This window comes from Phyllostomus discolor, chromosome 1 (assembly GCF_004126475.2).
Source record: "Phyllostomus discolor isolate MPI-MPIP mPhyDis1 chromosome 1, mPhyDis1.pri.v3, whole genome shotgun sequence".
Lineage (NCBI taxonomy): Eukaryota > Metazoa > Chordata > Mammalia > Chiroptera > Phyllostomidae > Phyllostomus > Phyllostomus discolor.
Genome location: NC_040903.2, coordinates 107,884,124 through 107,911,215, shown reverse-complemented (window position 1 = coordinate 107,911,215; position 27,092 = coordinate 107,884,124).

The following is a 27,092-nucleotide window of genomic DNA, read 5'->3' as shown; positions in this document are numbered from 1 at the left end:
CATGGTGTGGGCCCAGCTCCCACTCGAAGATGCATGGAACCCACACCCAAGGACAGATTCTCCTGTGGGGAATCAGGCCTGCAATGTACCTAGGCCTCTGTGAGTCTTGCTTTTTGCTAAAACTCCCTCATCCTGAGTTGAGGACATTTACTGCAAGACAACTTCCTAAAAACCATGCTAAACCTTCCAAGGATGAGTGTAACAGGTTCAACTACTTTTGCCTTTTCATTTGCAAATATCCCTCTTCTGTGATGTGATTAGCAGCATTGGCTCCTTTGTTTTCTGTAAAAAGGTAACCACCTAAATCAAACCTGTGTGTAGGAAATGAGGACCATCATGTAATGGGCAGAGAAACTCAATAAAAGCCTATCACGGCAGAGGCCACAACTTTTGCTCCCCTTGAGAGAAAAGCCACGACGTCCCGTTTCCTCCACTGGACTCGGTAATTCGTGTGAATGTCTCATTTCATCCATAATGATGCAGACAGTGCGGGCCACTGTCTGCATCATAGGGTTAGCACAGAGATGTTGGACTAATTTTGTGGACTGTGGTTCCAATGCCTACTTAATTTTTAGAGTCATGAGGTGCTATTTTTGTCTGCTTGTTTTCTTTGGTGGCACTGGATTCCCACTAGTATTACTAGTACTGCTTGGGGTGATGGGGTATATTTTCCCCAAGCCAGTATATATAATGCCTCCAGGTGGGGAAAGGGATTCTATGTCCAAGAGTACAGGGAGAGTTTGTGGACCAGGTCCTTATTCTGGTGGGTTTCCTTTGTTAGGGCCACCCAAGCACTCAGTGTCTTTGGATGGAGGATGAGGGTCTCAGGTCTAGAGGGGAATTAGAGGACTTCCTTGGTTAGTTTCTTGTTTCAGTGAGATCCTTCTTGCCAGTGCCTCTCAGTATCTTTGGTTGGGGAGGGGAGCCTTACCCCAGTGAGCAATGAGAGCACTTCCCCCACCATTTATCACTACCAGCACTGTCAGTCAGTCCCTGTTTCTAAGTGTTAAGCTTGCATTTTGCTGGCAGAGCTCTCATTCAATCCAATGGACAAATGAGCCTACCTGAAACTGCTTTCTGTAGAGCTTGGGGGTCAGAAAATGAAAAGCCTGGTACTATCTTCCACTGGGTAAGGGGATCACAAGATGCTCTGATGCTGTTTTCCCTCCAATTCTGAGGTCTAATTAGTTGTCTTTTCACTATTTAGATTTTTTCTTCAATTTCATTTTGTATTATTTTCAGAGTATAGTTATATATTCTGAAATATATGTGAAATAATATATAGTTATTTTCAGGGAGAAGTGAATCTATATTATTTTACCTAGACCAGAATTCCCTGGATTGAGGGAGTATTTTTGGGGGGTGGTTATTTTTTGTTTGTATGTTTTATGATTCCATTTACCTCCTATGTTTTATTAGCTATAACTCTGCAGCATTATTTTAGTAATTGTTTTAGGGTTTATAGTATAGTAAATATTTAAGCTTCTCAGAACCTATCCATAGATGATATTATGGCACTTCTCATATAGTATAAGGACCTTGTAACAGAATAGTTCCATTTCTTCCTTCTAGCCTTTATGCTATTGTCATACATTTTATTTCTACATATGATGTGTACTCCACAATACATTATTATTGCTTTAAGCAGTTGATTATCTGTTCAAGACATTTAAATAAAAAGACACTCTTTATGTTACCTACAAAGTTCTTTGTGTATATATAGATCTCTGTCTGGAATCATTTTTGCCTACTTAAAGGACTTCCTTTAAAATTCACTGTAGTGTTGCTAATAATTTCTTTAGCTTTATGTATCTGAACAAGTCTTCATGTGCCTTTACCTTTCAAAGATGATGTTTTCACTGCTGAAGACTCTAAGTTTACAGTTTTTGTCTTTGAGTGATTTAAAAATGTTGCCCCATAGTCTTCTCACTTGCATGGTTCCTGGGGAGAACGCTGCTTCTCTTTGTTTTTCTGCATTTAATGTGTCCTTTTCCTCTGGATTTTTTTTTCAATATATTCTCTTTATCATTGGTTTTAAACAACTTGATTATGATGTACCTTGGTGTAGTTTTCTTCACGTTTCTTGTTTTGAAAATTCCTTGGATCTTATTTATACTTTCCATATAACTTGGAAATATTTTTGGCCATTATTTCTTTAAATAATTTTTCTGTCCTACCCCAATCACACTTTATTAAACCCCTTAAAGTTGTTCCAGAGCTCACTGGTACTCTTCTTTTTTTTTTCTCCTCTCTTTAATATTCTGTTTTCTCCTTGTTTCATTTTGGATAGTTTCTACTGCTCTGTTTTCCAGCTATTTTTTTATTGTGCAATATCTAATTTGCTGTTAACCAAATCCCACGTATTTTTCACTCGGCAGGCATAGGTTTCATCTCTAGCAGTTTGAATTGGTTAATTTTTTGTAGTTTATATTTTATATATCTCTACTTTATATATTCAATATTTCATCTAGTTTTTATCATATTAAATAGGGTTATAATAACAATTTTGATTGATACCCTTGTCTACTGATTCTAACAACTGTGTCAATTCTGAGTCAGTTTTGATTTTTATTCTCATTATGTGCTATACTTCCCTGCTTTTTTGTATGCCTGGTAAGTTTTGATTGGATACCAGACACTGATTTTTACCTATTGGCTGCTGAATATGTCTGCATTCCTATAAATTCTCATCCATTTTTTTCTGAGACATAGTCAGATTACTTGGGAACAGTTTGATTCTATTGGATCGTGCTCCTAAGCATTGATAGGCAGGACCAGTGGAGCATTATGTCTAAGGAGAACTTTTCTCACTACAGACAGTATCCTTCTGAGCACTCTACTCAGTTAACTATAAACTATCAGAGTTTTTTTTTTCTGACTGCTGGGAGGAGTAAGCAATCTGTTAGTCCTAATAGTGTTCTGGGTATTTTTCATTCTAATCCTTTTAACTAGTTCTCCCTCTACCCCATGTAGTTTCCTCAGGCATGCACTGATCACTATTCAGCTGAATACTTGTAGAGGACACCCAGAAGATCTCCAGAGTCTTCTCTCTCTTCAGCTGCCTCCTTTCTGGTACTCTGATATCTAACCAACTTGACCTCCCTGTGCTCTCCTCTCCTTAGCTCAGAGAGACTACTAGGCTCCATGTGGCTTCTATTTCCTGTGTCATGGCCTAAACACCTTCTCAACATGATAAGCTAGTCGTTCATGGGACTTATCATGTTTCCTTTGTCTCAGTTGCCTCTGTCTTGTATTGCATAATGACTCAATGCACAATGTCTTGAGAACTTTGTTTCAGATACTCTTTCTAATCTTTTAGCTTTTCACATGAAAGGATTAATCTGGCCTATGTTAATTTCCCTTGGCCTGAAATAGAAATTTTACTCTTATATTCATTTTATGTAAAAGAGTGATCTAGAATTTAAAAAAGTAAATGTAAGGATATCATTTAGCATGCTATGTCCAGGTAACACCAGGATGATGCAGTAAAGATGGAGAGAAGTGAATAAATTTGAGAGATGTTTAAGAGGAATTATCAACAGTGTTTGATGACTGACAGGCTGTGCATGAAGTCACAGGAGGAAGAAGGAAGTGTTTACATGTGCCACTGGACACACTGTGACACTACTCACTGACAGAGAACTCTGGAGGAAGAGGTGGTTTGGGTGAGATAAGTTTAATTCAGGATATGTCCAACTTGATTTGATGGGCAGAGTGCTCATGAAGTGAAGAGTGACTTATTAAAAGGTAAGGTTAAGTGAAGAAAGAACAATAAAGAAAGTATTTTATAAAAGTAGAAGTAGATAAAGAAAAGAATGTGATCCTGGCATTCTATGGAATTTAATGGGTCATTACTGTGTAAGAACATTTATTTGACACTTAGAAACATAGAAATTTACCTGACCAATGCTGACTGCTTTTAGCACACCAAAAAAAATTAAAAATGGTTTTAACTTCTGATTTTAGAATTAAGAATGTTAAAGACTCCTATTAATGGAATAGATATTTCTTAATGAATTCCTTGTAAGTTGTTACTTTTACACAATTGAAACTTTTGGACTTGCATCATCAGGCTTTTGTGTTATAAGCACTGTATCTTATCAAGAAAACAGTGATGCCAAATGTACAGTGCAGACTGATACCTAGAGACATCAAAGTGTTAAGCCAGACTGACAAAGCAAGGTACAGGAATTAACATCAACATCAACATTCAGAGGAGATGGTGGGCTTCATTGTAACACATCCAAGAGTAAAATGGAGCCTCTTTGTATAAACTGAAAATTTCCAAATATGGAAAAATAATTACTTATAAAGGATTCATTATAAAATATTTACAATAATAATAATAAACTAAAATTCCTAATTCTAAAATCAAAAGGTGAAACCATTTTCAGTTTTTACTGACATGTTAAAAGCAGACAGAACTGTTTCAGGTTGAGTCTAAAAGTTCTGATTATGAGCCAACATCAAAAGTATAGACAGTTTTAGACTAGCAAACAGTTGTTGAACTCACCATATGTTTAATATTATGCTGAATTTTGAGATATAAGATCACATTTTAAATATTTATCCAACCAAACAGCATCAGGCTTAAGACATTGACCTTTATTTGCCTAAAACACACAGAATATTCTGTCTTGTCAATGAGCATAGCTGTTAAATGCTCTGTGTGCAGCCACTAAGCACTCCCAAGATCACAAGTTGAGGCGTGGATATTAAGTATACATTTAATCAGTAGAAAGCAGCTGTATTCGGAGTTCCAGCCAAGATGGAGGCATAGGCAGAAACCCTTCGCTTCCTCACAAAACAAAAGGGAGGATAACAACCAATCTAAAATCAATAAACAACCAGAAGTGCCAGAAAAATCAAATGGCATGGAACTCCAACAATAAAGGAATTAAAGAAAAAAAATTAACCAGAACAACCAGCTGGTTAAGCCAGCAGACCACACAGGCGGGCTCAGAAAAACCCAGGCAAAGCGGCGGACTGGGAGGCTGGGGCTGGCTATGGCTAGGTGTTGTGCTGCATGGGCATGGCTGATTTAAGGGGACACTGAGACTCAGAGTTGACTGTGGCCCACAGCAGTTGCCGCAGTGGAAGAAACTCCCAGTCACACCTGAGAGTCTGTTGGAAAGTCTGTTAGAGATGAACAGGTGAGCTGCATTGTTCCCTCTCCGGTCCCTCCCCCACAGGCAGAACCATATGCAGCAAGGAGGGCTCCCCTGCCAGGGTGAATACCTAAGGCCCCATCCCCTTACAACTTATGAGATGCACAAAGACAAAAATATATGGCCTGAATGAAAGAACAGAGCAAAACCTGAGAAAGACAACTAAGCAATGATGAGATAGTCAACCTATCCAATGGAGAATTTAAAGCCTTGGTAATTGAAATGCTCACAGATCTGGTTGAGCTTGGTCGAAAGATGAAAAATAATTGAAAGATACCCAAAATGAAATAAGGCAAAATATTAAGGAAACCAACAGTTACAGGAAGGAAACCATGACTCAAAGCAATAATTTGGAACAAAAGGAAAAAATAAACATCAACCGGAACAGAATGAAGAAACAAAAATTCAAAAGAGTGAAGAGAGTCTAACAAACCTCTGGGACAAACTGAAACATTCCAATATCCCAATTATAGGGGTGCCAGAAGGAGAGGAACAACAGCAAGAAATTGAAAACTTATTTGAAAAAACAATGAAGAGAAAATTCCCCAATCTGGTGAAGGAAATAGACTTTCAGGAAGTCCAGGAAGTCCAAAAGGTACCAAAGACGTTGGACCCAAAGAGGAGCACACCAAGGCACACCATCATTAAGTTACCCAAAATTAAAGATAAAGAGAGAATCCTAAAAGAAGCAAGAGGAAAGGAAAGAGTTACCTACAAAGGAGTTCCAATAATGCTATCAGCTGACTTCTCAAAATAAACCTTGCAGGCAAAAAGGAGCTAGAAAGAAGTATTCAAAGTCCTGAAAGGCAATGACCTACATCCAAGATTATTCTATCCAGAAAAGTTATCATTTAGAATAGAAGGACAGATAAAGTGCTTCCCAGGTAAGGTCAAGTTAAAAGAGTTCATCATCAGCAAGCCCTTATTATATGAAATATTAAAGGGACATATCTAAGAAAAAGAAGATCAAAACTATGAACAGTAAAATGGCAACAAACTCACAACTATCAACAAATGAACCTAAAAAAAAGAAAAGAAAACTAAGTAAGCAACTAGAACAGGAACAGAATCAGAGAAATGGACATCATGTGGAGGGATTTCAGTGGTGAGGGGGAAGGGAGAAATAGGGGCAAAAACATACAGGGAAGAAGAAGCATAATTAGTAGGCATAAAATAGATGGGAGAGATAAAAAGTGGTATAGGAAAGAGAGGACTCAAAGAATTTATATGTACAACCCATGGACATGAACTAAGGGAGTGGAAATACTAGAGGGTTGGGGGGCAGAGCAGGGGGGATAAAGGGGAGTAAATTGGGAAAACTGTAATAGCATAATCAATAAAAAATACTTTTTAAAAAGTATACATTTAATCACCTGGGAAAGGTGAGAAGGAGCATTACACTGTCTAATTTCAGTAATAACTATAATCAGCTCTTAATTATATTTAGTGTCTGGTACATTAATTTAGTTGCTGATTGCAAGACATAGTGACATATATTGAGCAAGTTACCTTTCTTTATATTTGTGCACTTTATTTTATTTTTTAGACTTTTTATTTTTTTCAGCACTTTAAAAATTATTTTATTGTTGTTCAATTATAGTTGTCTGCATTTACCTCCCACCAATCCCCCCACCCCAGCCAAAGCCACCTCCATCCCTTACTTTCACCACCCCCCTTGGTTTTGTCCATGTGTCCTTTATAGTTGTTCCTGAAAAACCTTCCCCCCATTATCTCCTCCCACCTCCCCTCTTGTACTGTCAGACTGTTCTTAATTTCAATATCTCTGGTTATATTTTGCTTGCTTTTTTCTTTTGTTGATTAGGTTCTAGTTAAAGGTGAGATCATATGTTATTTGTCCCTCACCACCCGGTTTATTTCACTTAGCATAATGTTCTCCAGTTCTATCCATGCTGTGACAAAGGGGAGGAGCTCCTTCTTTGTCTCTGCTGCATACTTAGTATTCCATTGTGTAAATGTACCATAGTTTTTTGATCCACTCATTTACTGAAGGGCACTTAGGTTGCTTCCAGCACTTGGTTATTATAAATTGTGCTACTATGAATATTTGGATGCATAGATTCTTTTGGATTGGTGTTTCAGGGTTCTTAGGATATAATCCGAGGAGTGGAGTTGCTGAGTCAAAAGGCAATTCCATTTATAGTTTTCTGAAGAAATTCCATACTGTTTCCCACAGTGGCTGCACCAGTCTGCATTCCCACCAACATTACACTAGGGTTCCCTCTTCTCCATATCCTCTCCAACACTTGTTGTTTGTTGATTTGTTTATGGGGGCCATTCTCACCAGTGTGAAGTGTTATCTCATTGTGGTTTTAATTTGCATCTCTCTGATGACTACTGTTGCTCAGCATCTTTTCATATGCCTCTGAGCCCTCTGTATGTCCTCCTGGGAAAGGGTCTGTTCAAGTCTTTTGTCCATTTATTAATTGGGTTTTTTGTGTTCCTGGAGTGGAGTCATGTGAGTTCTTTATGTATTTTGGAGATCAAACCCTTGTCTGAGGTATCATTGGTAAATATGTTTTCCCATACACTTGGTTCCCTTTTCATTTTGCTAATGTTTTCTCTAGCCGTGTGGAAGCTTTTTAATTTGAAGAGGTACCATTTGTTTATTCTTTCTTTTATGTCCCTTGCTTTAGGGAACATACAGGTGAAAATATTGCTGTGTGAAATATCTGAGATTTTCCTGCCAATGTTTTCCTCTAGGACTTTTATGGTGTCACAACTTATATTTAAGTCTTTTATCCATCTTGAGTTTATTTTTGTGTATGTTGTAAGTTGGTGATTTTTATTTTTTTTAATGTAGCTGTCCAAATCTCCCAACGCCATTTGAAAAGGGTATTTTTCCTCCATTTTATGCTTCTGTCCCCTTTGTCAAACATTAATTGACCATAGAGACTTGGGTTTATTTCTGGGCTCTCTGTTCTGTTCCACTGGTCTATATGTCTGTTCTTATGCCAGTACCAGGCTGTTTTGATTACAGTGGCCTTGTAATACAGCTTGATATCAGGTATTGTGATCCCTCCTACTTTGTTCTTCTTCAAAATTGCTGCAGCTATTTGGGGTCATTTACTGTTCCATTTAAATTTCTGAAATATCTGTTCTATATGTGTGAAAGATGTCATTGGTGCTTTAATAAGGATTGTGTTGAATCTATAAATTGCTTTGGGTAGTATGGACATTTTGATGATGATAATTCTTCCAGTCCTTGAGAATGGTACATGCTTCCAATTGTTTGTGTCTTCCTTAATTTCTTTTTTCAGTATTGTATAGTTTTCTGAGTACAGGTCTTTAACATCCTTGGTTAGCTTTATTCCTAGGTACTTTATTTTTCTTGTAGCTATAGCACATGGGATTTTTTCCTGATTCTGCTTCCAATATTTCATTGCTGGTGTACAAAGCTGCCTTCAATTTCTGACTATTGACTTTCTGTATTCTGCTGTATTCAGTATCCTGCTGTTTTGCCAAATTCACTTATTAGGTCAAATAGTTTTTTGGTAGAGTCTATAGGATTTTCTATGTACACTATCATGTCATCTGCAAAAAATGACAGTTTTACTTCCCCCTTTCCAATTTGGATGCCTTTTATTTCTTTTTCTTGTCTGATTGCCATGATTAGGCTTCCAATACTATGTTGAACAGGAGTGGTGAAAGTGGGCATCCTTGTCTTGTTCCTGATCTTAGTGGGAAAGCACTAAGTTTTTGCCCATTGAGTATGGTGTTGGCTTTCGATCTCTCATATATGGCCTTTATTTTGTTGAGGAATGCTCCCTCTATTCCCACTTTGCCAAATGTTTTTATCATAAATCAGAGTTGTACCTTATCAAATGCTTTTTCCCCATCTATTGATATGATTATGTGGTTTTTGCCTTTGCTTTTGTTTATGTGATGTATTATGTTTATTGATTTGTGAATATTGTACCATCCTGGCATCCCTGGGATGAATCCCACTTGATCATGGTGTATGATCTTTTTAACATATTGCTGGATGTTGTTTGTCAATATTTTTTGAGGATTTTAGCATCTATGTTCTTCAGGGATATTGGCCTGAAATTTTCTTTCTCTATTATATCTTTATCTGATTCTGGGATTACAATGATGCTGGCTTCATAAAAAGAGTATGGGAGCCTTCCACTTTCTTGAATTTTTTGGAATAATCTGTGAAGGATAGCAGTTATCTCACCCTTAAATGTTTTGCAAAATTCTCCTGTGAAAACATCTGGTCCAGGGCCTTTATGTGCCTGGAGTTTTCTGATTACTGCTTCAATTTCATCAGCTGTTATTGGTCTGTTCAGGCTTTCAGCTTCTTCATTGAGTTTTGGAAGATTATATTTTTCTAGCAATCTGTCCATTTCAACCAGGTTTTCATATTTCTTGGCATATAATTCTTTGTAGTAATTTCTTACAATCCTTTGTATTTATGTGGTGTCAGTTTTAATTTCTCCTCTTTTGAGTCTGATTGTGTTTATTTGAGTCCTCTCTCTTTTTTTCTTGATGAGTCTCCTTAAAGGCTTGTCAATTTTGTTTATCTTTTCAAAGAAACAGCTCTTGGATTTATTGATCCTTACAATTGTTTCCAAAGTCTCTATGTTATTTAATTGTGCTCTGATCTTGGCTATTTCCTTCCTTCTACTTGCTCTGGGTTGTTTTTGTTGTTGTTTCTCAACTTCTTGTAGGAATCGAGTTAGGTTGTTTATTTGAAATGTTTCTGTCTTTTTTAGGTAAGCCTGTATCACTATGAACTTTCCTCTCAGGACTGCTCTTGCTGTGTCCCATCAGTTTTAAATTGTGTGAGTTCATTTTCATTTGTTTCCAGAAACTTTTTGATCTCTTCCTTAATCCCATCCTTGACTCATTCATTGTTTAATAGCATGCTATTCAAGCTTCATGAGTTTGAGTGTTTTGGGGTTTCTTCCTCGTGGTTGGTTTCTAGTTTCAGACCCTTGTGGTCAGAGAAAATGCTTAATATGACTTCAATTTTCTTGAATTTGTTGAGGCTTTTTTTGGTGTCCTATTATGTGGTCTGTCTTTCAGAATGTTCCATGTACATTTGAAAAGAATGTGCATTGTGCTTCTTTGGGATGAAAGGTTCTATATATATATTAGTTAAGTCCATTTGATCTAAGGCACTGTTCAATGCCACAATATCTTTGTTGATATTTTGTTTGGAAGATCTATTCATTTTTGACAGTTAACCTCCCCTACTATAATTGTGTTGCTGTCAATATCTTTCTTGAAGTCCTCCAAGATTTTCTTTATCTATTTGGGTGTTCCTATGTTGGGTACATATATATTTACAATGTGTATGTTTTCTTGATCGAGTCTCCCCTTGAGTATTATAAAGTGTTTCTGATTCTCTTTTTATGGCTTTTTTTTTAAGTCTTTTTTTTGTCTGATATGAGTATTTGTACCCCAGCTTCTTCTCTTTCCACTTTCTTGGGACATTTGTTTCCAGCCCTTCACTTTCAGTCTGTGTAGGTCTTTTGTTTTGAGGTGGGTCTCTCATAGGCAGCATATGTGTGTGTCATGATTTCTTATCCATTCAGCTACTCTATGTCTTTTTTTATTTTATGTATTTATTTTTAGGGAGGGAAGGGAGGGAGGAAGACTGAGAGAGAGAGAGAGAGAGAAACATCAATGTGCAGTTGCTGGAGGTTATGGCCTGCAACCCAGGAATGTACCCTGGCTGGGAATCGAACCTGGGACACTTTGGTTCCCAGCCCATGCTCAATCCACTGAGCTATGCCAGCCAGGGCTTACTCTATGTCTTTTGATTGAATCATTTAATCCATTTACATTTAAGGTTATTATTGATAGGTACTTAGTCATTGCCATTTTCTTGTACCTGTGTTCCCCTCTCTCTTTCACTGTTTTTCTTCCTGTTCTTAAAGTAGACCTTTAGCATTTCCTACAGAGCTGGTTTGGTGGAGGTATATTCTTTGAGACTCTAGTCTGCAAAACTTTTTATTTGGCCTTTCATTTTAATTGAGAGCTTTCTGTATAGAGTAGTCTAGGTTGCAGGCCTTAGGTTTTCATTACTTGGAATATTACTTTCCAATCCCTTCTGGCTGGGAGCGTTTCTATTGAGAAGTCAGCTGCTAGTCTTATCGGGGTTCCCTAGTATGTCACTTCCTGTTTCTCCCTTGCTGCCTTTAAGCTTCTCTCTTTATCTTGGAATTTTGCCATTTTAATTATGATGTGTCTTGAAGTGGGCCTCTTTGTGTTCCTCTTGATTGGTACTCTCTGTGTTTCCTGGATTTATGTGACTTTCTCTCATCAAATTAGGGAAGTTTTCCATCATTACTTTTTCAAACAGGTTTTCTATCCCTTGCTCTTCTTCTTCTCCTTTTGGCATCCCTATTGTATGGATATTATCATGTTTCATGTTGTTCTGCAGTGCACTGAACCCCTCTTCATTCTTTCTGAGTCTGTTTTCCTTTTCTTACCCTTTCTGGGAGTTTTTTTCTACCTTGTCATCCAGCTCACTGATTCAACCCTCTGCTTCATCAATCCTGCTTTTGATTCCTTCAACTGTGTTCTTCAATTCAGAAATTGTATTTTTTATTTCCCCTTGGCCCTTGTTGATAATGTCTATTTCCTTTTTCATGTTGATATAGTTTTCAGTGAGTTCATTGTAGTTTCCCTGTAGTTTCTGGTAATTCACTGTGAGCTCATTGAGCTTCCTTATAACCATTGCTTTGAACTCAATATCTGATAGTTGACTTGCTTCTGTTTCATTTAGTATTCTTTCTGAGGCTTCCTCCTTTCCTTTCATTTGAGGATTGTTTCTTGTCTTCCCATTGTTTGTGAGACTCTTCTTGTTAGCCTCTGATTCTTAAGTTGATCTGTTCTGATTCCCTGGGTTTATGGTGTGAACTTCTATGATAGAAGACTTGTGAGATTTGGTAGTGCAGTCTCCTTGATCTCCTGAGCTCGATGGTCTTGGGCTATCATTTATGTTGGCTCTCTGGATGTCTTTGGGTTTTGATTGTTGTTGGATATTTCTTTGATGGGTCCTTCCCTTCAGCTGGTTAACTGAGGGTCACTCCATCCACCACATCTGTTGTACAGGTGTGGACAGGTTGTATTGAAGCTGGTTCTTTTGTCTGTACAAGGTTTTGAGGTTCTCTCTTGCTCTTCTTCAGTTGTTTGTTCTGTGCAATTTCTCCACCATTTTTTTGTATTTCCAGGTCAGTCCTGGGTGAAGGTTAGTGTGGCTTCCACTCCCACCTTCACCTTCTCCTGTTGTTATCTGTCAGTGGTTCCTTTGTTGGTGGGCTTCCTCTTCTAGCAGGTATAGTGGTATTCACAGTTCCCACCTACTCTTTTATGTGATCAGTTGGAGGAGGAAGGCAAAATGGATTAAGATAGCAGGAGTGTATTCTATGCTATTTAAAGTACCAACCTGTATAGAAGAGATAGGAGATCCTTTGGATATGTATAGTGTTAACCGTGATATTTCACCCAACTAGGCACTTTTTAGAAAGAGTAGAAAAAAGATAAGACTCTTGTTAGGGGGAAGGATTGTGAGTTGGATCTAGAAAGCAGTGAGCTTGTGGGAGGTCAGATTATGTGACAAAGTAAGGATAAAGAATAGAAAATAGATGTAGTATGCAAGAGCATGGACTAACCACAACAGTAACAAAGTTCCAGAAACAGTGAAGTGAGCTAAGATCTGGGAGGGGTTCTGTGTAGTATTTACAATTGTATGGAACAGCAATTGTTTAAAATAGTAATGAAGCAAAAATCATATGACAGAATCTATGTGATCTGAATAATAAGAATAGGTAGTACATGACATAGAGTAGTGTGCTACTGGGACACAAGCAAAGGGAAGAAAGAAAAATTAAAAATATACTATTATAGAGACAACAAGGAAAACCAGTCAAACAATGCAATTTAACAGAGCAAAGAAGACTAAACAGAAAAAGCAAAATAAAGAAATAATGATAAAATAAAAGATGTAAAAATAATGAAAAAATAGTAATACAAATATAAAATAACTTGCAAGTTCTCTGGAACAGCAAAGTGAAATTTGTCTCACTGCTCAGTTGTTGGGATGATCCCTCTTTGAGTCTAACTCTGGTCTTTTCCCAGCTCCATGTTTTATTGTCTCATTTGTAGGAATTTAAAAAAAGAAAGGAAGGAAGAAGGGGGGAAAATATCCTCCTTTTGGCTTTAAATCAGCCAAGCCAGTTCTGCTGGTCTTCCTGGCTGCAGCAGGTTAAGGGGGGATTGGTTTTACTTTTCTCCCTTCCTGTGGTTTCGCAGGGGTGGGGGCCAAGTCTGAGCCATACATTTTGCAGTTGCACAGCCTCCAGCCTAGTTCCTCAGTTTGCTGCCAGGCCAACAGTGCTCTTCTGCACCTGGCCTACACCTTCAGTCCACCAGTTGTGCTGTCTTTGAGGAGCACCAATTAGGGGCAACTCACATACCACCTTCTGAGTCTTCACTGTCCTAGATGCTAGGTACTTGCAGAGTTTCTTCAGGGTAGCTCGGTTCCCCCAATGAGTTAAGTCTTTCTGGGGATTGCTGACTTCCTGAGCCCTGCTGCTCTCCTCTGCAGGCAGGGAGGAGGGGGGAGGAGAGGAGAGGGCAGGGGCAGGTCTCTCTGTCTTCCTCTTAGCAAGCCATTCAGCCTGCAGGGTCCAGCACCACTGTTGCTGTGGAAGTGGAGGCTGGTGTGGCCCTCATCTGCTGCTGTGGCTAGGGTGGTGGGGTTGGGCATGCATTGTCCTTGGGACTGTGTGTGTGGCCCCCACTGCTATGGCAGGAGTACAGTCACAGGGCAGTGATGTTGGGCACGCTGGCCTCCACTGCTGTGGCAACAGCCACGGGAATGTGGGGGACAGCTGCTTTGGTGGCCTATCACTATGGTTGTGGGCATGGTGGGGTGCCCTCCATGGCTGTGGTGGGGGATAGGGAGGGGTGCAGCCATGGTACTGGCAGCAGAGGTGGGCCCATGGTAGAGGCTGTGGAGGCTGCATGGGTGCAGCCAGGGGTGGTGGGGACAGCTGCTGAGAGAGAATTCCCTAAACAGTCAGTGTGTGCCTCTTTTTTTTTCTTTTTGAAAAATCCCTCCTGTTCAAGCCTTCCACTCCAAACAAGCACCTGGCCTCTCTCATAGTCCAACTCTCCAACCAGACCAGAAACTATAAATATAAAATAACTTAACAGGTCTGTCATGGCTCAATACTTCTCAGCCAGCGTCCACAGTCTCAGTGGGTATACACCACCCCAGTGTGTTTGCCATTTTGTCCTTATTCCCCTCAGTGACTTCAAGCATCCAGGTCCATCCTGGTGCTGCTCACATCTCTCCCTGTTTTGCCAGGGAGGGAACCATTGACCTGGCTCTCTCCCAAGTATCCTATGGCAGACCCAACAGGTTCTGGGCCTGGGGCTATAGCTGCCCTGGTCCCCATGCTTGTCCCAGGGACCTTATTGTCCCAGAGCACTCCCCTTACCATCTGATTTTTCAATGTCCTCTACAGTTTTGGCCTCCAACCTTCATATATGCTGGGATACCATTGGCATTGGCTGTTCACTGTTCCTCAGAAGATCGGCTAGGTGTTCCACCCATGTGCAGGGAGAAGTGGACTCCACTACCACCTATCTCACTGCCATCTTAGTTCAACCTTATATGGTGCACATTTAAAAAGAAACCCACACTCTCACACCATATTATTGTAAGTGTAAATTGAGGAAACACCTGTGGAGGGCAATTTGAAATGTGGTTATACTCCCTTTGATAAAGCAATTTAAATCTATACTTTGTCCTACAGATTGTTTCATATGTATATGCAAAAACATATGGACAAAAATAGTCATTGCAGAATGGAGGATAAGAGCAAAATAATGAAAGCAGCTTAAATATTCATCAATAGGGAATTGGTTGAATAAATTATAGTACTTTCATACAGTGGGATAAACTGCAGCTATAAAAATAAGACAGTTATTCTGTGTGTATTTAGAACATTTTCTGATATATGTAGATATGTCAGGAGAACAAGATACAGAATAGTGTGTAATATACTACTATTTGTGTCAAGGAGGAGGCATGAGTGTAAATACTGTGTTTGTGTAAGTGTATGTTTGTCTGAAAACATTTGCAAGAAATGAGTAATCATGATTTTCTCTGAAAAAGAAACTAGAAATGGGAAACTGAGGGGCAGGGGATAGGGAAATGTATACTTTATGTACATATCTTTTATATATTTTGAATATTTTACTATATAATATATAAGCTATTCAAAAATTGAAAATCCATCAAATATTTAAAATTATATCAAATTTCATTATAAATTTTGACATGGCTTCAGGAAAACTATTTTCTAGCAGACTAAGTAGAGGTACTTAAAAATGTACCAAATCCCATTAAAACTGCACATAATTTAGAGTTTCTGATAAAACTAATGATGAGTAAAAAGAAGTTGGAAATATAGAAACAAGGAAGTTAGGATGCTTTTTTTGCTGGGCACATGAGCTTCAAATTCTGACAGAAAAATGATGACAGATTTTCTGAAAAGGAGACAAGCCTGAAAGGCATTTATTTTCTCCCAGCTCCTCCTGCTGCTCATGGGGAGCTCAGACCCTGAAGTTACCCAACATTTATTAAGCTTCTGTCAATAAACAGTGCTGTCTGACCAACAATGGAAGGAGAATCAGCAAAATGAGAAAATATTCCATTCAGAATGTTAATGGAATAAAAATACTAGGATAAAAATAATTTACCTATCAAATTTTTATGTAATGAACTATAAATGTCTATCTATGAAAAAACCTTCACTTTCATTACTTGTAAGTTTGTAGAATAATGTAGGCAATAAACAAGTACATTCAATAAAATATGCCCTGACAAAGGTGGCTCCGTTGGTTGGGTATAGTCCTGGAAAGAAAGAAATTGCCAGTTTGATCCCCAGTCAGAGCACATGCCTGGGTTGCAATTTTGGTTCCCAGTCAGGGTGCATGTGAGAGGCAACCAGTCAGGAAGTTCCTCTCCTTCTCCTTCTCCTTCTCTTTCTCTGTCCCTTCCTCTCTCATAAATAAATAAATAAATAAATAAATAAATAAATAAATAAATAAAATAGGTGGTGGGTGGGTCACTCCCGAGCAACTTTACGAAGTGTTATAGCTCAGAGGAAGAACATCTAGGTCACAGTGAGTACTTTATAAATTTTGTTTGGAGATACACAATCTAAATTTATAGCTATTGTTTTGTATTCATAAATATCAGAAGCTTTGTTAGCACCTCACTTTCATTCTTAAAATATATATTCTTTAATGGTCCTGGTTAAAGACCTTAATGCATCAAGAGAGAATATTTTTAATTAGACATGGAAAACTGGCACTTTGTTTTCCCTTTTTGGACAGTTTGAGCAATCATAAGATGATAAGCTAAAAGGCCTAGTGAGGACAGTAGCCATCAGTTAAAGAGGCAAATCAGCAGGCTGAGGACAGATTCCAAACATCTGATTGGTCCGGTAATGAATTACCAGTGAGAAAAGTGACTTCTTATCTTAATAATTGCCTTCATCAAAGTTAACTCCAATTCCACAAATTGTTGGATGTGTTCTTGGGCAGACCCATTCCGGTAGAACCCAATTGACTATAAATACAACTTAAGAGAAAATTGAAAGTGGCTACACTTTGAAGAACTGAACTTGGGCCAAAGACTAACCACACTTCTATGGAAGAAACACAGAAGAGAAGAAAAGGAGGTGTAAGAAGAAATGTAGAGAGGATACAACAGAGAAGAAAAAGAGTTAATTTCCTCTGGGGCATCAAACTCTTTTGCTTCCTACCTGCCTCACAACTCTGACTAGGCCAGCTCCTTGGTACCCCCCAGACTCAAGGCCCACTTCCATTTACCCAATAAAAACCATTTTCTCCCATTTCCCTCTCCACTTGAACACGTCTCTGCCCTGGTCTTGAACAATTCTCCTCACCCAAACTCTTAGTCATTTATTTAACATCCAGGCATATGGAGGCTGTAATGCATGATTCATCCTCAAGCTCATAGTGGACTAAAAGTTTTATAGCTCTTGATTCTAAAGCTTGAACCCAACAAAGTAGGGCAGACTTCAGCATAGTCTGTCTTTACCCAAAAATCTTACCTGTTCTGCAAATTACCTTCACTTACACTAGCTGCTTGACTGAAGTATCTCCTCCTACTTTGGTTATTGTTATTTCTGTTCACAGATTTTCTGCTGCCCAAACACTGGTTGTCTGGCATTTGTATTGCCTCCAGTGATTCAACCAGGAAATTCTTTACCTGTGATGTGGAAAGTTAGAAATTATTTCACAAAACTCTTTCAGTCTTGTAGTTGTATAAATCTATAACCTTGCACATTGGTATAACCAAAAAACCAGGGTGGAGCCTTAGTAAATTAACCATTTATTGATTCAACAAAATAGTTACTGAATGTTAACTGTGTGTCAGGGGCTGTACAGGACCTTAATAATAAAAACATGAATAAGACATAGATCCTGCATTAAAACTGCAAAAACATTGAACATGAGTGGCAAGTTGAATGAAAGTAAGGGGTAGAGAAAGCAAGTCACAAAAATAAACAATTAAGTAACATACAGGTAACCATTGCTATGGCAGAGATGTGCCTTTGATGGTAAAGTAGCACAAAGAAAAGATAATTGAGGTCCAGGGCCACAGAAGAGTTATGGGAGCAGGGAGATGCTAAGAGAAATCATGCACAATGTATGCAAGTCGTTATCACAAAAGGGAGAACAGGTAATAGAGCATTCAGAAGGGTGGCCTGCTCTAGAGAGAACACAACAGTGGGACCTGTATGTCTACTGCTTTGCTCCAGTTTTAACACAAGGTCTGATGTATCATGTACTATCAGTGGATACTTGTTGAATGAATACATGTATGGTGAATAATGCAATTGTGCTAATCATCTGTAACAGAGTGAGGGTAAGGGGAACATCACACGATGAGGTTTTAGGGGTAGGCAGGCTGTAAAGAGCCTTCCTACTTGGAATGGCGATTATAGTTTATTCTATAGGAAGCAAGAAGCTATGAAGAATTATCTGAAGGAACAGACACAGAAACATTCATCATCATTTTGCCCGAGTATTAGATGCCATATGAGCCAGTGCCTGTTCCTGCATCAGTCCACAGGACACTTGTAAGAGCATCTGGATGCAGCCCTTGGGCATGACAATGCTGGCACATTCTCCTTTGATAGAAGCTTTCCGTAGGAAATTCAAAAGAATGAGAATCAAGAAGCATGGGTTAGTACTGCTGGGATGACATATTCTTGATATAATCCTCACATCTTGGGAAAGAAGATGTGTTGAATCTGAGATTTTACCTCACTTGCAAGCTAATAAATTAGCTTATTCTTGTGCCATGGATGTTCAGAGAAAGCACACGTTTCCTGGGTCAGAGACGATAAACTATTACTCACAGCATAGCAAGTAGCATTAGCACCACATGTTTTCAATGGTTGCCTTGCCCTCCTAAGTCTCATGGGTATGAAGCTACATGAACCCTGATGAATATTGTGCACACAGCATATTTGTATCACAGCCAAAGAACACAAGCTTGGACACTCCACTGCTTTTAAACAGTAAGCAAACCTGCCTACTCTTTGGGGAGAAATGTGACCTTATGTCTAAGGTTGCCAGCTTCAAACACAGCCCTGAGAACTGGCCCAGGTAAAAAGCCACCAGAGCTTAATGCCTAGCAGGATAGCTCAAAAGCTCAGGGGACCTAAGAATGGCTATATTTCTTGATCAAATTTATAATTTTATAAAATTTTCCTGGGGAGAAAGCACTTAATTAATATGTGTTTGGGGTTTCTCTTATGCCTTCCTGGCTTTGCCATTCCAGAATGTTCCTCTCTCCAGTGACAAGCTATATTATAGTACCAGGCTAAATCTGAGGGAGCAGCAAAGTCTGCTGCTATATTTTGTATTCCTTGACTTAGTAATGGTAATGGTATAATAACATACCATATTTATGAGGCACTGTACTAGTGCTTTACAGGAACCATCTTATTTAACCTTCACAACCCTATGTGATGAATTCTATTAATTATCATTCTCATTTTACAAGTGAGGTAAGTGAAGTACAGAAAAGTTAAGTGTGTGTCTAAGGTCACTTACCTTACAAAGCTGGATTTTTAATGCAGATCTGACTAACTTCAGATCTGCATTAAAGATCTGCATCCGATTCATCGTTGGGAAAATGTTCTAAAATACCAAATTACTATTTCAGGACCTGTAAGCACATGTTTATACTTCTATTAATTTAAATAATTTAGTGATCTAAAAAAAAACTTTCTTCCTTTTAGGTAACCAAGATAGTCCTGAGATGTATTCATAGGTTCATGGGTTTGCCACACAGGAATTGCAAGTCAGGTTCTCATGTTGGCAAACTCCAGTAAGTTTGTCAATGTAAGAAATGTCCAAATGTGTAGAGAATTTTTGTAAGAGTTTATTTGAACCAAAGAGGGCACACCTGGAAGCAAGATCTCAATAGACTGAGAAAAAAATGCTTTGGACAATAACAGTTTTGTGATTTCTTTTATGCATTGAGATTAAGAAGGAAACGTAAGGAAAATGACATGAAGATGGGGATTCAATTACAAAATAGTTAAGATTATGCCCTCTCTTGAGGGAGGACTTACTTTAGAAGGGAGGCTCTGAAAGGGGGCATTTCAAAGGTGTGGTAACCTAGATGCACAGGAACAATAGACAGGGCTTATGTGAAGCAAAGATAAGCATTTTACTAAAAAGTTGTATGCCTGGGGCATGACTACTTACCATGACCTTCCCAGTTAGAAATTTATGATCACAGAACCCCTTTTTTGTCCACAAATTGAATAGAGATTCTCAGAGTGGACAGGTAAGAGCTAAGAGCAGATGAGAAAGAAACAGGGAAGAGGGGGATTACTCTTCATTCTCCCAGTATAAGAGTAAGAATTGTTAGAAGCTAGGAGTTTGCCATCCCAAAATATGCCTCTTTGGAATATTATCTTAAGTTATTGTTAAGAAACAACAAAAAAAAACTCAGAAAAAAACAGCAACAACTTTTAACCTTGCTGTGTAAAGAGTTTAAAATACAAGACCTTATCCAGAGAGGGAGATACATCACAGGTACTATAGTTTAATCTGAGAGATAGTGTATAGTTGGGAGAAACCTAGCAAGGCCCATTCACTCAAAGTCTTCCCTGTCTTTCACTGTTTCAAGTTGTTCCAACAAATATTTATTTACCAAGCATTAACTCTTTCCATCCCCTTGTAAATTGCCTTACTTCCCACTTGAAGTCCTAGACCTCAATTTCCCCTCCTTAGTCCAGAATGACATATAAACCTCATTTTGCCTTACTATTTTGGGAATTTTATGTTTCTGTGAATTCCCCATGAGCACATATTAAAACTTTACTTTCTCCTGTTAATCTGTGCCATGCTAATTTGATTATTAGTTCAGCCCAAAGGATTTAGGATGGTAGAAGAAGATTAATTGTTCCTCCCCACACCCATAATAAGGATGAGCTGACCAAAAGCAGGACTCACTCTCGAGGCTCACCTGTGAATGGGGCCTGGCCTGAGTCTCTGGGTCTCTCATGACACAGGGGCCATTCCTCAAACAACTGTTCATGAAATCACTGAGGATGAGACTCAGATTAGCTGTCAGTAAAATGGGTCATCATTACAATGAGAAAGTATTGATAGTGGTTCAGTGCTTCACTCTGGAGAAGTGAAGTAAGGGTGTTTGTAGAAGGTGCTCAGGGACAGAAAGAGTGAGATGGTATAAAATGTACCTTTGAGGGGTTCTGAATCCATGTCCTGGGTTTCTATCTAAGGGCAGTCTTGCAAGGGCTGAATTGTTCTTCTTAAAGTATGGGAACTTCAAACCCAGATGCACCACACTTAGCAAAATAAGAAGACTCAAAACAGGAAACAACCAACCAATAGGGAGTCTAAAGGAGATAGATTTCAGATGATTGAGTTTACTTGTCAAAGCCTTTAGTTTCCACACCCAATCCACACATTGATCATTATACACATCTTTGTTTAATATGACTTTGTATCAAAGCATTAAGAAAGATGTACAAGGTATGCATCCTGGGTGGAGATGGTAGGCATTGTCTACCTACCTACAAGTATATAACGAGGTTACGCTCAGTAACAAGGAGATGATTTCAACAAAAGACAACTTCTCAAGAAAATGTATAACTAAATCAAGTTTATGTGAGTACAAATAGAGCTGTTAAGCATTGAGACATGTGAAGCTCAAAACCAACATTCATGTATCTACAGATATCCAATTATGTGAAGTCTCTAGAAGAAACTTCCTTATCTTAGTGAATTGACCATGCTACCCCATGACTTCTCCTACACCCCACCATAACTGAAAAACAATTCTTGTCTGCATGTTTGATTCAATCTGCTTTAGAGTTCTCTGATTTCTTTTTTATTGTTTTAAATATATTTATTGATTATGCTATTACAATTGTATCATTTCCCCCCCTTTACTTCCCTATGCCCTGAACACCCCCTTCCACCTGCATTCCCCCTCTTTAGTTCATGTCCATGGGTTGTACATATAAGTTCTTTGGCTTCTACATTTCTTATACTATTCTTAACCTCTGCTGTCTATTTTCTACCTACCATTTATGCTACTTATTCTCTGTACCTTTTCCCCCTCTTCCCCTCCCACACTCCCTCTGATAACCCTCCATGTGATCTCCATTTCTGTGATTCTGTTTCTGTTCTAGTTGTTTGCTTAGTTTGTTGTGTTGTTTTGTTTTGTTTTTTTTGGTTTTTTAGGTTTGATTGCCAATGGCTGTGAGTTTGTTGTCATTTTCCTGTTCATATTTTTTATATTCCTTTTCTTAGATAAGTCCCTTTAACATTTCATACAATAAAGGCTTGATGATGATGAAGTCCTTTATTTTGACCTTATCTGGGAAGCACTTTATCTGCCCTTCCACTCTAAATGATAGCTTTTCTGGATAGAGTAATCTTGGATGAAGGCCCTTGCCTTTCATGACTTGGAATACTTCTTTCCAGCCCCTTCTTGCCTGCAAGGTTTCTTTTGAGAAATCAGCTGATAGTCTAATGGGAACCCCTTTGTAGGTTACTGTCTACTTTTCTCTTGTTGCTTTTAAAATTCTCTCCCTATCTTTAATCATGGCTAATGTAATTTTGATGTGCCTTGGTGTGTTTCTCCTTGGGTCCAACTTCTTTGGGACTATCGGAGCTTCCTGGACTTCCTGGAAGTCTATTTCCTTTGCCAAATTAGGGAAGTTCCCTTCATTATTTTTCCAAATAAGTTTTCACTTTCTTGCTCTTCCTCTTCTCCTTCTGGCACCCCTATGATTCAGATGTTGGAATGTTTAAAGATGTCCTGGAGTTTCCTAAGCCTCTCCTCATTTTTCTTTTTTTTGAACTCTTGTATCTTCATCTGTTCTGGTCCAATGTTCCTTTCTTCCTTCTGCTCCAAACCATTGATTTGAGTCCTGGTTTCCTTCCCATCACTGTTGGCTCCCTATAGATTTTTCTTTATTTCACATAATGCAATCTTCATTGCTACTTGGGTCTTTTTGATGCTGTTGAAGTACCCAATGAGTTCCTGGAGCATCCTGATAACCAGTGTTTTGAACTGTGCCTCTGAGAGGTTGGTTATCTCTTCATCACTTAGTTGTATTTTTTCTGGAGCTTTGATCTGTTCTTTCACTTGGGCCATTTCTGTTTTTTGTCTCAGCACATCTGTTACATAGTAAGGGATGAAGGCTTAGGTATTCACCAGGGTGGGGCAACCCACATTGCTGCATTGTAATGCTGTCTGTCTGGATCAATATTTCTTCTTTAACTCCTTGGTTGTCAGACTTCCATACAGTTTGATTTGCTGTCAGTTCTGGTTGTTTTTTGTTTTTAAATTTGTTGTTGACTTTTCTTGGTTGTGCAAGTAGACACAGTGTGTCTACCTATGCCTCCATCTTGGCCAGAAGTCTTCTGATTGGTGATTTCTTTTCTTTTCTTTTTTTGGAGGGGTGGGGCGGGGGGTGGGTAATGCCAGGAAGCAACATTTATTTTCATTTTAAAACCACACTTACCTTCTTTTTCTTTTCTTTTTTAAAAATACATTTTATTAATTATGCTATTACAGTTGTCCCATTTTTTACCATTTGCCTCCCCCCACCCAGTACCCACCTTCCCTCCAGCATTCCCCCTCCTTTAGTTTATTCCTTGGGTCCTGCATATGGTTCTTTGGTTTCTCCATCTCTTATATTATTCTTAACCTCCCCTTGTCTTTTTTGTACCTATGAATTATACTTCTTATTCCCTGTACCTTTTCCTCCATTGCTCCTTCTCCTTCACCCTCATAACCCTCAGTATAATCTCCATTTTTTAAAATTTATTTTAGTTGTTGTTCAAGTACAGTTGTCTCCAAGTTCACCCCACCATACTGCCCCCCCCCCATCATCCCCATCTCCCACCCTCAATCATACCCCCTTTGGCTTTGTCCATGTGTCCCTTATACATGTTCCTTGATGGATGGGCCTTCCCCTATTTTCCCTATTATCTCTCTCCCCCCTTTCCTCTGGTTACTATAAATTTGTTCTTTATTTCAATGTCTCTGGTTATATTTTGCTTGCTCATTTGTTTTGTTGACTATGTTCCACTTATAGATCAGATTATATGGTATTTGTCCTTTACCACCTGGCTTATTTTACTAAGAATAATGCTCTCCAGCTCCATCCATGCTGTTGTGAAGGGTAGGAGCTCCTTCTTTCTTTCTGCTGCATAGTACTCCATTGTGTAAATGTACCATTGTTGTTGCTTTTTTTAGCCACTCATCTACTGGTGAGCACTTAGGTTGCTTCCAGTACTTGGCTACTGTAAATTGTGCTGCTGTGAACATTGTAGTGCATAGGTTCTTTTGAATTGGTGTTTCAGGATTCTGCAAGTATAGTCCCAGCAGTAGTATTGCTGGGTCAAAAGGCAATTCCATTTTTAGTTCTTTGAGGGAACTCCATACTGTTTTCCACAGTGGCTGCTCCAGTCTGCATTCCCACCAATAGTGCACTAGGGTTCCCTTTTCTCTGCAACCTCTCCAGCACTTGTTGTTTGTTGATTTTGTTTTGATGGCCAATTTGACCAGTGTGAAGTGGTATCTCCTTGTAGTTTTAATTGCATCTCTCTGATGGCTGGGAATGCTCAGCATCCTTTCGTATGTCTCTAGGTCCTTTGTATGTCTTCCATGGAGAAATGCCTGTTCAGGTCCTTTGTCCATTTTTTAATTGGGTTGTTTGTCTTCCTGAAGTTGTATAAGTTCTTTATATATTTTGGAGATCAAATCCTTGTCCAAGGTATCTTTTAATCTGCAAATATATTTTCCCATATGGTTGGTTCCCTTTTAATTTTACTGCTGTTTTCTCTTGCCATGCAGAAGCCTTTCATTTTGAGGAGATCTCATTTTATTCTTTCCTTTATATCCCTTGCTCTAGGGGACATATTGGTGAAAATATTCCTGCATGGAATATCTGAGATTATCCTGCTTATCTTCTACTCTAGGACTTTTATGGTATCATGACATAATTAAGTATTTTATTCATCTTGAGTTTATTTTTGTGTATGGTGTAAATTGGTGGCCAAGTTTCATTTTTTTGCATGTAGCTGTCCAGATCTCTCAAGACCATTTGTTGAAGAGGCTATTGTGATTCCATTTCGTGTTTCTGTCCCCTTTGCTGAATGTTAATTGACCATAGAGACTTGGGTTTATTTCTCAGCTCTCTATTCTGTTCCATTGACCTATGTGTCTGTTCTTATGCCAGTACCAGGCTGCATTGATTACTGTGGCATTGGAATATAGTTTGATGTCGGGTATGGTGATCCCACCTACTTTGTTCTTCTTTCTCAAAATTGCTGCAGCTATTCGGGGTCATTTATAGTTCCATATAAATTTTTGAAGTGCATGTTCTATATCTGTGAAATATGTCATTGTTATTTTAATAAAGATTGCATTGAATGTGTAAATTGCTTTTGGTAGTATGGACACTTTAATGATGTTAATTCTTCCAATCCATGAACATGGCAATGCTTCCATTTATTTGTGTCTTCCTTAATTTCTTTCTTCAGTATAGTGTAGTTTTCTGAGTATATGTCTTTTACCTCCTCAGTTTATTCTGAGGTATTTTATTTTTCTTGTTGCTATAGTGAATGGGATTTTTTCCTGATTTCTGTTCCTGATATTTCATTGTTAATGTACAAAAATGCCTTTGATTTCTGAATATTGACTTGGTATCCTGCTGTTTTGCCAAATTCACTTGTTAGATCAAGTTGTTTTTTGGTGGAATCTGTAGGATATTCTATGTAGTATTACTTCCACCCTTCCAATGTGGATGCTTTTTACTTCTTCTTCTTGTCTGATTGCTGTGGCTAGGACTTCTAATACTATGTTAAATAGAAATGGTGAAAGGAAGCATCTTGTCTTCTTAGTGGGAAACTTTCAGTTTTTGCCCGTTGAGTTTGATGTTGGCTGTAGGTTTCTTGTATATGGCCTTTATTATGTTGAAAAATGGTCCCTCTATTTCCACTTTGCTAAATGTTTTTATTATAAATGGGTACTGTAATTTATCAAATGCTTTTTTTTCTGCATCTATTGATATGATCATCTGATTTTTGTATTTCCTTTTGTCTTTGTGATGTATTACATTTTTGATTTGTGAATATTGTACCATCCTGGTATTCCTGGGATGAATCCCACTTGATCATGGTGTATTATCTTTTTAATGTATTGCTGAGTGTGGTTTGCCAATATTTTGTTGAAGATTTTAGCATCTATGTTCTTCAGTGATATTGGCCTGTAGTTTTCTTTCATTGTTGTGTCTTTATCTGGTTTTGGGATTAGGATGATGCTGGCCTCATAAAAAGAGTGTGGGAGTCCTCTGTCTTCTTGAATTTCTGGAATAGTCTGTGAAGGATAAGGGTTAGCTCTTCCTTAAATGTTTTGCAAAATTATCTGTGAAACCATCCAGTCCAGTGCCTTTGTGTTCCTGGAGTTTTCAGATTACTGCTTCAATTTCATCAGCTGTTATTGGTCTGTTCAGTCTTTTTGCTTCTTCTTCATTCAGTTTTGGAAGATTATATTTTTCTAGCAATTTTTCCATTTCAACCAGGTTTTCATATTTCTTGGCATATAATTCTTTGTAGTAATTTTTTACGATCCTTTGTGTTTCTGTAGTGTCAGTTTTAATTTCTCCTCTTTCATTTCTGAATGTGTTTGAGTTTTCTCTTTTTCTTGATGAGTCTGCTTACAGACTTGTCAATTTTGTTTATCTTTTCAAAGAACAAGCTCTTGGATTTATTGATCCTTAGAATTGTTTCTTTTTATTTTTAAGATGTTATTTATTTATTGTTAGAGAAAGGGGAAGGGAAGAAGAAAGAGAGGGAGAGAAACATCAATGTGTGGTTGCCTCTCAAGTGCCCCCTACTGGGAACCTGGCCTGCAACTCAGGCATATGCCCTGGCTGAGAATTGAACAACTCTTTGCTTTGCAGTCCAGCGCTCAACCCACTGAATCACACTAGCTAGGGCTAGAATTGTTTCTTTATTCTCTATGTTGTTTAATTCTGCTCTGATCTTGGTTATTTCATTCTTTCTCCTTCTTGCTCTGGGCTGTCTTTGTTGTTGTTCCTCCAGTTCTTATAGATGTGGGGTTAGGTTGTTTATTTGAAATATTGCTATCTTTTTTATGCAGGCCTGTATTGCTATGAACTTCCCTCTCAGGACTGCCTTTGCTGTGTCCCATAAGTTTTGGACTGTTGTGAGTTCATTTTCATTTGTTTCCAGAAGCTTTTTGATGTCTTCCTTGATCTCATTCTTGACCCATTCATTGTTTAATAGCATGCTATTCAATCTCCATGAATTTGGGTG